The sequence below is a fragment of the Zea mays genome, chromosome 3 (genome assembly GCF_902167145.1).
Source record: "Zea mays cultivar B73 chromosome 3, Zm-B73-REFERENCE-NAM-5.0, whole genome shotgun sequence".
NCBI lineage: Eukaryota > Viridiplantae > Streptophyta > Magnoliopsida > Poales > Poaceae > Zea > Zea mays.
Window position 1 is genome coordinate 80,748,306 of NC_050098.1, and position 12,213 is coordinate 80,760,518.

Below are 12,213 nucleotides of genomic sequence, written 5' to 3' on the forward strand. Positions count from 1 at the left end.
ATCATATGAAACAAAACCTTGGGGTAAGGAACAGTATCACAACAATTTTGGCTGCTACAGTTTTGTTTCTCGGTCCGGGTCAAGCTGCCCCGTGCCAACCTTTCGGAAAAGATGGCCCGGAGACTGGATGACAGAATGGTTCTATGTGAAGAGTGATCTGACAATACGAGAAGATATCAAAGGTATAATTATGCGCCCTATTTGGCAAAGCTTCGGCCTTCGAAGGCCGAAGGTTGAAATGAATGAAGTTGCCGAAGAATGCCAGAGGGCCTTCGGCGCAGTCTGTTCTTTCATTGGGACAAGAGACTTAGTACAAGAGCATATTGCCTTCAGGGTATGGCCGCTCGCGGAGAATTGGGACGAACAATCCTTTTAATTTACCTTTATCTGCTTATAATAATTAAACATGGAACATGACATTACCCTATGCTAAACGCGATGGCTAAATTAACACCATTCTGTTAGACGAGTATTTTAATTTATAATTGTGTGACGTGATCGCTCTTCGACCGTAGCCTTGACCGTTACTTTCTCTTTCTCGCTTAGTCGTAAGTGTGAGCCCTGCGTCGAACGTATGTTTATTTATTGCATTCTATTGTATGGTGTACTATTCTTTTGTATTAAATGTGTGGAATGTATGTTTGAACTAGTATAGATAACGATCAGTTGGTGGAGTCCGAAGGAATTGCAGGTGAAGACCCTGAGCAGCAGTCGGTTGGTGAAGGCAAGTGTCCCTTGACCCATCTATGTCCTACTCATTCTTATAATTCATTCCCCGCATTTACACAGTTTATACCTAAGGATTGACTAGCTTTTGTTTATCTTGTCCTTGTTTACCTATTCTGGTTGGGTAATTATGGTTTAGCTTCATGCTAGTGCTTCACATTAATCAATGAACATGATGAGATTATCTATGATACATTGTTTTCCCTTTTGATTATGAGATGGTACTTGTGGCCCTTAAGGGGACTCGAGCTGTTTCTCGAGTGCCTCTCCGTAAGGACCTATTCGTTGGATGACCGCCCGGGAAAATAGTGCAACCATGAGGGTGGAGTGAGACACCCTTAGCTGAGTAATTAGAGGAACTGGGGGTGTAGTTCGCTTCACCGTCGTGTCGTTATCATCTGATGAATCATACATTCCCCATATTTTAGCACCTGATCGACAGAGCAATCATGACCGAGAAGAAGCGCAAGGAGATGGAGGATCGCGAGCGCAAGATTGGTGGACCCCAGCCTGGAAGCTGCAATCGTCCTCGTTTCTCAGGCAACTCACCTCAGCAGTTCAGGCAGAACCAGCGCCCACCTTAGCAGCAGCAGTTCCAAAGGCAGTACCCTTAGCACCAGCAGCAGAATCGCCAGAACAATCAGTCAGGAGGAGGTCAGTTCCAGAGGCAGAATCAGCAGGCACCTCGCTTCCCGCCCCAGCAACCAACCAGAGCAGTCAGGCAGCATCGGTTCAGGGTGGAAACAGAGCATGTTTCTACTGTGGAGAGCAAAGCCATTGGGTGATGCAATGTCCGAAGTAGTCAGCCCAGCAGCAGTCAGGCCCCAGTGCCCCAGCAAAGCAGAATGTGTCTCAGCCTGGAGCAGGCAACCGCTCTCAGCCACGCTATAACCATGGGAGACTGAATCACTTGGAGGCTGAAGCGGTTCAGGAAACCACTGGCATGACAGTAGGTATGTTTCCAGTCGACTCTCATATTGCAGAAGTGTTATTTGATACTGGAGCAACACATTCATTTTTTACTGCATCATGGGTAGAAGCACATAATCTTCCAATCACTACCATGTCAACCCCCATCCAAATTGACTCAGCCGGTGGTAGAATTCGAGCCGATAGCATTTGCTTGAATGTAAGTGTGGAAATAAGGGGGATAGTGTTTCCCGCTAATCTCATAGTAATGGGTACTCAGGGAATAGATGTCATCCTAGGGATGAATTGGCTAGATAAGTATCAGGCAGTTATCAGTTGTGATAAGAGGACAATCAAGTTGATGTCTCCACTAGGAGAGGAAGTGGTGACCGAGTTAGTCCCGCCTGAGCCAAAGAAAGGAAGTTGTTATCAGATGGTTGTTGATAGCAGTGAAGCAGATCCACTCGAGATTATCAAGGTTGTGTCAGAATTTCCAGATGTGTTTCCGAAAGATTTACCAGGTATGCCACCAGAGCAGAAAGTTGAGTTTGCTATAGAGCTTCTTCCTGGCCCCGCCCCCATTTCTAAAAGAGCCTACAGAGTATCCGGACTAGAGTTGGTTGAACTCAAGAAGTAGATCGATGAGCTGTCAGAGAAAGGTTATATAAGGCCAAGCACCTCGCCTTGGGCTGCCCCTGTCCTATTCGTGGAGAAGAAAGATGGCACCAGAAAGATGTGTATCGATTATCGAGCTCTGAATGAGGTCACGATTAAGAACAAGTACCCCTTGCCCAGAATAGAAGATTTGTTCAACCAGTTGAGAGGAGCCAACGTGTTCTCAAAGATAGATCTGAGGTCAGGTTATCATCAGCTCAGGATTCGACCCTCAGACATTCCGAAGATGACATTCATTACCAAGTATGGGTTGTATGAGCTCACTGTGATGTCTTTTGGCCTAACGAATGCACCAGCCTTCTTCATGAATCTGATGAACAGTGTATTTATGGATTATCTTGACAAGTCTGTGGTGGTATTTATTTATGATATTCTTATATATTCTCAAAGTGAAGAAGAGCATGTGAATCATTTAAAGATGGTATTGCAGATATTGCGAGAGCACCAGTTGTATGCGAAGTTGAGCAAGTGCGAGTTCTGGATTGATGAAGTCCCGTTCTTGGGTCACATAATTAACAAAGAAGGATTGGCTGAGGATCCGAAGAAAGTGGCAGACATTATGAACTGGAAAGCGCCAACAGACGCTCGAGGAATCAAGAGCTTCATTGGAATGGCCGGATATTATCGGTGATTCATTGAAGGGTTTTCAAAGATTGCAAAACCGATGACAGCTTTGCTAGGCAACAAAGTGGAGTTCAAGTGGACCCAGGAATGCCAAGAAGCTTTTGAAGCGTTGAAAGAGAAGTTGACTACAGCGCCTGTCTTAGTCTTACCTGATGTGCACAAGCCCTTCTCAGTGTATTGCGATGCTTATTACACTGGTTTGGGATGCGTGTTGATGCAAGAGGGAAGAGTTGTGGCTTACTCGTCCCGACAGCTAAAGGTTCATGAGAAGAATTATCCAATCCATGACCTAGAGTTGGCAGCAGTGGTTCATGCACTAAAGACATGGAGGCACTATCTGTATGGGCAGAAATGTGATGTTTACACAGACCACAAGAGTATGAAGTACATATTCACTCAGTCAGAGCTGAACATGAGGCAACGCAGATGGTTAGAGTTGATCGAGGACTATGAATTGGAGATTCATTACCATCCAGGCAAAGCGAATGTAGTGGCAGATGCTTTGAGCAGGAAGAGTCAAGTCAACATGATGGTCGCTTATCTGATGCCTTATGAGTTGGCCAAAGAGTTTGACAGGTTGAGCCTCGGATTTCTGAACAATATGCGAGGAGTGACAGTTGAGTTAGAGCCTACCCTAGAGCGGGAAATCAAAGAAGCACAAAATAATGATGAGAAGAACAGTGAAATTCGGCAGCTGATTCTGGAAGGAAGAGGTAAAGATTTTCGAGAAGATGCAGAAGGTGTGGTATGGTTCAAAGACCGCTTGTGTGTTCCCAATGTCCAGTCCATTCGGGAGTTGATCCTCAAGGAAGCTCATGAGTCAGCTTATTCTATACACCCTGGAAGTGAGAAGATGTATTAGGATCTGAAGAAGAAATTCTAGTGGTACGAAATGAAAAGGGAGATCGCAGAGCATGTGGCTATATGTGACAGTTGTCAAAGGATCAAGGCAGAGCATCAAAGGCCAGCTGGATTGTTGCAACCGTTGTGAATTCCTCAGTGGAAATGGGATAAAATCGGAATGGACTTCATAGTCGGATTGCCTCGCACTCGAGCCGGCTACGATTCCATTTGGGTAGTGGTGGACCACTTAACCAAGTTAGCCCACTTCATACCCGTCAAGACCAACTACAGCAGTGCAGTATTGGCAGAGTTGTACATGTCCTGGATCGTTTGTCTTCATGGTGTGCCAAAGAAGATAGTGTCAGACAGAGGAACGCAGTTCACCTCTCATTTCTAGCAGCAGTTGCATGAAGCCTTGGGTACACATCTGAATTTCAGTTCACTTATCATCCGTAGACAGACGGTCAGACTTAAAGAACTAATCAAATACTCGAAGACATGTTGAGAGCTTGTACGTTTCAAGATCAGTCTGGATGGGACAAGAGGTTACCTTACGCAGAGTTCTCCTATAACAATAGTTACCAAGCCAGCTTGAAGATGTCACCATTTCAGGCGCTTTATGGGAGGAGTTGTAGAACTCCATTGCAATGGGATCAGCCTGGAGAAAAGCAAGTGTTCGGGCCAGACATTCTGCTTGAAGCTGAAGAGAACATCAAGATGGTTCGGGAGAATCTAAAGATAGCGCAATCAAGGCAGCGAAGTTATGCAGACACAAGAAGGAGAGAGCTGAGTTTCGAAGTCGGAGATTTTGTCTACCTGAAAGTATCACCGATCAGAGGAGTCAGAAGATTCGGAGTCAAAGGCAAGCTAGCACCCCGCTATGTTGGTTCGTATCAGATTCTCGCAAGGCGTGGAGAAGTGGCCTATCAGCTCAGTCTGCCAGAAGGCTTGTCCGCTGTGCATGATGTCTGCCACGTGTCTCAGCTGAAGAAGTGTCTGCGTGTGCTAGAAGAGCAGTTGCCAGTGGAAGGTCTGGAGGTCCAGGAGGACTTGACCTATATAGAGAAGCCAGTGCATATTCTTGAGACTATAGACAGAGTCACCCAGAGGAAAACTATCAAATTGTGCAAAGTCAGATGGAGTCACCACTCTGAGGAAGAAGCAACCTGGGAGCGTGAAGATGATCTGATGGCTAAATACCTTGAACTCTTTGCTGGCTGTTGGGGACCTTCGGCATCCGAAGGTCCTCAAAAACAGGATTTAATAGTGTTTCTGGAGTATAATGTGTGAACAGGTATCTTCGGACTCAAGTCAGGTATTACAGTAGACCAGAATAAGACGAAGGTTGGTGAACCACCGAAGGTCTAAGCAGGAAAGCTTCGGCGTGACAGCAGCAGATGAAACCGACTTAAAGATGAAAAGGCTATTTAGACCTCGACAGATTACTATAGAATTATTATCGAGTGTAAAGGGCATTAATGTAATTTTGCACGGGCTGCGTCCCGTGCCTATAAATAGGTGAATAGTAGCCCCGTACTGTTCACGCTGACTTGGCATTCGCTTTTTGCGTCACGCTTGTATTATCATCTCCTTCCAATTGAAGGTACACTTGTAATTCAATGATATTTCTGTTTATGTTTAATGATAATACATAACTGTTCATGATGCCATTTATATTCCTTACATTTCATCCTTCGTCGTTATGAAATGAATTTATGAAGGTATACTCTTCATAACCTTCGTCCGAAGAGCATTATACCCCAAAGGAGATAATGTTTCGAAGGACGAAGGACTTTAACGATTAACATTTTCTATGTTGCCTTGTTCTTAACTCATAGCATTTGAGAACAAGTCCCCAACATTGGCGCCCACCTCCGGTGAACTCACTTCCACTGAGTTTTTTTTGAACACCTTCGGCGATCGTAAACCTTCGTTATGGCGCCGAAGAAGGCTTCAGCGACTGGGGCTGCAGCTCTGCAACCACTGGACCACAATCAGGAGACAGTCTCCCTGCGGGAGGCCCGAAGCCAGAAAAGGAAGGCTGTCAGCCCGACACCACCAGAGGACGAGATAGATCAAGAAATCAGAGATATGGAGATGCTTCATCAACAAGTACAGAGGAAGAAAGAAAAGATGGCCAGGCTAGCTGAACTGCAGAGGCAGATAGACGAAGCCTCTGAAGAAGTTCATCATCTTGCTCAGGATGAGCAACACCGAAGGCCTCAGCACCAAGACCTTCATCAGGAGGGTTTTCCCAACGAAGATGACTGGTATGACAATTTCCATCATGGGAATTTTGTTTTTGATGATGCTTCTCCTCTGTCCGCTGAGCTACAGGCTACACCATGGCCTCCGTCCTACAAGCCGCCTCAGCTTCCCGTATTTGATGGCCACTCAGACCCGAAGCAGTTTTTGATGAGCTACGAAGCAACAGTATCTTCGTATGGCGGCAATGCTTCAGTCATGGCCAAATCTTTCGTTATGGCTGTCAGAAGTGTTGCTCAAACCTGGTATTCCTCCCTTCGACCAGGGACGATCACTTCATGGCAGAAGCTGAAGGATTTGTTGTTAACCAGCTTTCAAGGATTTCAGACGAAGCCGGTCACTGCTCAGGCTCTGTTCCAGTGCACCCAGGATCACGAAGAATACCTTCAGGCGTATGTCCGAAGATTCTTGCGTTGAAGTGTCTCGTTGCGCGCTCCGTCGCGCGACGAGTCATTTATTTCTTAATTCAATTTAAGTGTTGTGTCGCGCGTCTCGCCGCGCGAACAATCCTTTTAATTTACCTTTATCTGCTTATAATAATTAAACATGGAACATGACTTTACCCTATGCTAAACGCGATGGCTAAATTAACACCATTCTGTTAGACGAGTATTTTAATTTATAATCGTGTGACGTGATCGCTCTTCGACCGTTGCCTCGACCATTACTTTCTCTTTCTCGCTTAGTCGTAAGTGTGAGCCCTGCGTTGAACGTCTGTTTATTTATTGCATTCTATTATATGGTACTTGTGGCCCTTAAGGGGGCTCAAGCTGTTTCTCGAGTGCCTCTCCGTAAGGACCTGTTCGTTGGATGACCGCCCAGGAAAACAGTGCAACCATGAGGGTGGAGTGGGACGCCCTTAGCTGAGTAATTAGAGGAACTGGGGGTGTAGTTCGCTTCGTCGTCGTGCCGTTAATGGGGCTCGGTGTATGCGGCTCGCTCTGCCAAGGTTGGTTCGCCCCTTGGGGAGGAGTGCGGTGCATTTAGGAAACCTAACGGGCGGCTACATCCCCAGGAAATCTTTGTAAAGGCTACGTAGTGAGACCTTGCCTATTCACCTTGGTAATGTTTAAGGGTTTGATCGGCCCGAGGCAAGAGGGAATCACGACTTGTGGGTAAAGTGCGCAACCTCTGCAGAGTGTTATGAAATTGATATATCAGCCGTGCTCGCGGTTATGAGTGGCCAAGGGAGCTCCATTGATTAGAGATACTTGATCAGAGATGTATGGTTTATAGGTGGTGATGAGGAGGATGGTTATGATTATGCTTATGGTAATGGTAAGTGGTATTCTTTCCGTTTGGAAAGGGTACTTTGGGTTAATAACTTGGGTTAATGCTAAAACATGACTTTCTACTAGTAAATAATAACCTGACCAACTAAAAGCAACTGCTTGACTTAACTCCACATAAAACTAGTCCACTACAGCCAAACGGGATATTTTGCTGAGTATGTTGATGTGTACTCACCCTTGCTTTACACACCACCCCCCAAGTTGTCCGCGTTGCAACCACTGCTCACGTGAAGATGAAGTCGTGGAGGAAGACTTCCAGGAGTTCCAAGAGTACGATGAGTCCTAGGCATGGGTTAGCGGCAAACCCCCAGTCGGCTGCCTGTGTAGGCCGTGTGTATCTACGTTTGTTTTCCGCACTTTGATTATTGTTAAAGACTATGTGGATGTCTCAGACATCATGATGTAATCGACGATTATACCCTCTTTTATGTCATTATTTGAGCAATGTGTGATGATGTCCAGTTATGTAACTACTGTGTACGTGAATTGCTGATCCTGACACGTACATGGTTCGCATTCGGTTTGCCTTCTAAAACCAGGTGTGACACAAGCTCCCCGCCAACTACCGCTACCTTGCGACTCTAGCCGTGGCCGCCGATAACGAGGGTTGTGGTGACGCTGATTCCGCTGAAGTAAAAGGCGAAGAAGCTCCTAAGGGAGGCTTATAAAAGATTGTGTTTTATTGCAGGGATGCGTATGTATCTTCGGAATAAACATCATCTCACATGACATAACATCATCGCATCATTTCGCATAGCATAAGCATCATACATCATTCTGCACATGGCACAAGAGGTGGACACATTATCAATCTACAGAAGAACGCTTTGAAAAAAGGGAGAAATCATAGTCACCAAAAGATACATCATTGATCTTCGGAAGTATAGCTTCGGAAAAAAATTTCACGAAGCCTGGATGTTATTCATCAGAATATTGGATATTGTTGTGACAAAGAAAAATTCTTCTTCACGAAGCATGAAAAGAAGGGAAGGTGTTTTTTCGTCAAAGACTCAAAAGCGGTACGTGTAAAGTTTCATGCATCGTAAAGAATTGACTAACAAAAATAGGTATATTACATTTGGGGTTACAAAATGTTTCAGTATATTACATTTCAGAAGTTTTTTTTACAAAAATACTTAATCCTCTCTCAAAACGACTTCTGCAGCCTCGTTCAGGAGCCGATTGACGACTTCGTCCATAATATCTTCAGCCATCTTTTTTATTTCGTCGTCTCCTTTCGGCTGAGGGCCCGAAGACGTTTTAGCAGGATCTGAAGTAAGATAGGATACGGCTACAATGCTATTACAAATCGCAAACAAATCTTAAAGCCTAAAGATTACAACACAATAAAAACTATTAGTTAATACCTAATTGACCTTCGGCCTCTGCGCTCTTTTCAGCAGCCTCAGCTACTTCTCTAGCATCGTGAATGCCCTTTTCACTTCTTCGAATAATTTCTCCGGCCATTTCTCGGCCACCATTATCCCAGATATCGGTAAAAAATTTTCCACCAATTATACTAGCTTCGGCCGAAGGATCTCTTGCATCTTCAAAGGACAAAGCAGCTTCGGACTGTGCTAAAATTTTTACATGTTCGCAGCCTTTCTTCTCTAAGATGGTGGCAATCCCTCTGGCACCAGAGAAGGCACATATATCTCCTCGGCTATTTAAAATTTCTTCGAAGGCCTCAGCTTCGTGGTCGATCCATTCGATGGGACCTTCGGGATTGCCTCTCGTAAAGTTTTCTTCGCTTGAGAAGGCGCCAACCCTGGCGAAGCTAGCTTTTAACTTTTTAACACACTCTATAGATTTGTTATAGCATCTCTTTTTGGACGAACGAAGCTCTTCAACAGTTATTTCTAGGTGATCGGCCCATTGGTCGCTGAGTTCTCGCTTTGTTTCTTCAAGTATGCGTTCTTCCTTGGCTCTGGCCAGTTGTTTCCGAAGGTCTTCAATTTCCCGCTTCTGAGCTTCAGCTTGGCCTTTAAAAGCAGCTTCGTCCTCCTTTATTTTATGTATCAATGAGTACAACATTTTATCTTTTTCGAGACCTTCGTTCCTCAGTTCAATAACTTCGGAACGAAGGTTGCTCAGGGCTATAGAACACCCTTCGTCTTCAACATCTTTCTGTGCCCTGAGGGCATTGCTGAGTATCAGGCCCTGCAAAGAGAAATATGTCTGCGTCAATAGGTTTAAACAAACGAAAAATTTTGAACTCAACAAAAAATACAAGGATTTCATTTGTCGCACCTTTAAGCTATTGTAAGCTAGGCTGTCGGCCAGATCGTTCTTTGACAGCACCGAAAGTCCGTCTTCTAAAGTTGGGAATCCGAAGCTCCTGCTCATCTCCCGACAGACAGAAATTTCCTTGCTGTCGGGGAGACAATACAAGAAGTCTTCTTCTCCACTACCATTGAATATTAACGCCCCCTTCGGATATTTCAGTTTTTGGGCGTAGTGCTGGGCCTCTTGCTCTTCTTTTTCTGATAATTTTTTCCCCGAAGCATGACGAAGAATATAATCACGAACTTTCGGGGATGCTTCGGGGGCAATGACACCGGTTTCTTCAACAAAAGTTGGCTTTGTTATTTTTTCTGCCTCACTTTCCAAGGATTTTATCTTTGCAGGCTCTGAGGGCCCAGCTTCGGCTTCAGTCTCTTGCCCTAGAGCTCTAAAACCAGAAATTTCAGTTGTTGTTTCAGGAATGACAGCAGCCCTCTTCGGAGGTGTGCTTGAAGATTTGATCGTTTCCAGTACATCTAGCACATTAGCCATTCTCTTTCTTTTTGGAGTCACTGCTGGCACTTTTTGATTTTTTATTATATCAATGCTTGCTGCGGGACTCAAAACTTCTGATGTTTTGGATCCCTCAGTTGCTTCTTTTACCTCTTCCATTTTTTCTGTGGACGGCGCTTCGGCCTTCTCTTTCATTTCTGATAACAAAATCTTCGATTGTTCCAATTCTATCTTTGTTGGCACTTCGACCGTTTCTGCGACTTCTGGCAGCAAGGTTGGCTCGGCTGGTTTTTCAGCTTCGGCGGCCGAAGGAGTTCCTTCGGTAAACTCAGGCACCGAAGCTGGTTCAATATAGCGCGGCCGATGTGTGAGGACCTTTATCTTCTTTCTTTTCGGTTCTGGCTCGCTAGGAGCAATTGCAGCTTCTTCCTTTGCAGAGGTTGTGTTTTTTCTCTTCTGCCTTCGAATGGGATAGCAATAGTCAGGGTAGACAAACCCGATTGCATCAAATACCCGATTCAGCCTTTTCTTTTTTCGGCCTCCGAAGGCTGCTGACATTGCAGTGTCTTCGGCCTTCGAATAAGCCCCAAGCAGTTCATCGCTTAAATTTTCAATACTTTTTAACCAGTCATCATCTGGCTCAACGAATTTATCTCCAAATTTAAAAGTGTACTTCAACCTGATAAGTCCACCTTCGTCGGCCTCTTTTACGGTTTCTTGTGGCATTTCCCAATTCTCCGCGAGCGGCCATACCCTGAAGGCAATATGCTCTTGTACTAAGTCTCTTGTCCCAATGAAAGAACAGACTGCGCCGAAGGCCCTCTGGCATTCTTCGGCAACTTCATTCATTTCAACCTTCGGCCTTCGAAGGCCGAAGCTTTGCCAAATAGGGCGCATAATTATACCTTTGATATCTTCTCGTATTGTCAGATCACTCTTCACATAGAACCATTCTGTCATCCAGTCTCCGGGCCATCTTTTCCGAAAGGTTGGCACGGGGCAGCTTGACCCGGACCGAGAAACAAAACTGTAGCAGCCAAAATTGTTGTGATACTGTTCCTTACCCCAAGGTTTTGTTTCATATGATAATTCATGTATATTGCAGAAGCTTTTTGCGTCAGGCTTCAGACCTTGGCTTCTCACGGCCCACACGAAGATGTTCAGCTTTATAATTGCCTCGGGGGTAAGTTGATGGAGATATATTTCGAATATTTTCAGCACCTCCACAACGAAGCTGCTCAAAGGAAATCGCAGTCCAGCTTTCAAAAAGCTTCGGTACACTACGACTTCATTCTCTTCAGGGTGGGGGCAAGTTTTCTCCCCTTCGTCGGCCCTCACAATGGACAGATCCCGAAAATACCTTCCTCTCATGTTGATAAGATGATTCTCTTTGATAGTTGATTTACCATAAACTGAATGGCTTGGTCGCCATGGACGATCTTCGGAGTCTTCACCACCACTGTCCACATCATAGCTGTCACTATCACCAGTATCCTCAGACAAACCTTCCAGAATCTCCTTGGTGATTTTTTCTGTGTTGGTCTTTGACATCGCTATAAGAAACCCCAAATTTTTCTCTTCGTCGAGGCTCAGCTTCGTCTCAGCAGCAGTCTTCTTATCTTCGGACATCTTCGGAGACACTAAAAAACTGTTTTCGAAGCCGAAGCTTCAAAACTAAAAGCTTAACAAATCGTAGTGCACAAGAGCTAAAAATTGAGTGAGCAGGAGCAGTTGGCCAGAGAGCGTGTCAAATGCGTTTGCGGTATGGCCGTATTTATACGCCGAGTGCGTTGAAAATTGAAAGACCCCGCTTGTCAGTGAATATTGTTATTCTAGCAAAGGGAAGGTGTTTTTTCGGACCTTCGGCGTAAAGCCTTCGTCCAGGTCGCAATCTAAATTTATTATTTTGAACAAATTAATATTGCGAGGGGCTACTGTTGGGGACCTTCGGCATCCGAAGGTCCTCAAAAATAGGATTTAATAGTGTTTCTGGAGTATAATGTGTGAACAGGTATCTTCGGACTCAAGTCAGGTATTACAGTAGACCAGAATAAGACGAAGGTTGGTGAACCACCGAAGGTCTAAGCAGGAAAGCTTCGGCGTGACAGCAGCAGATGAAACCGACTTAAAGATGAAAAGGCTA

At 45.0% G+C, this 12,213-nt stretch overlaps 1 pseudogene; it reads left to right on the top strand.

Moving 5' to 3' along the window:
* LOC109945032 (F-box protein PP2-A13-like) overlaps nt 1-12,213 on the top strand; it is a 75,032-nt pseudogene that overhangs the window by 51,896 nt on the left and 10,923 nt on the right.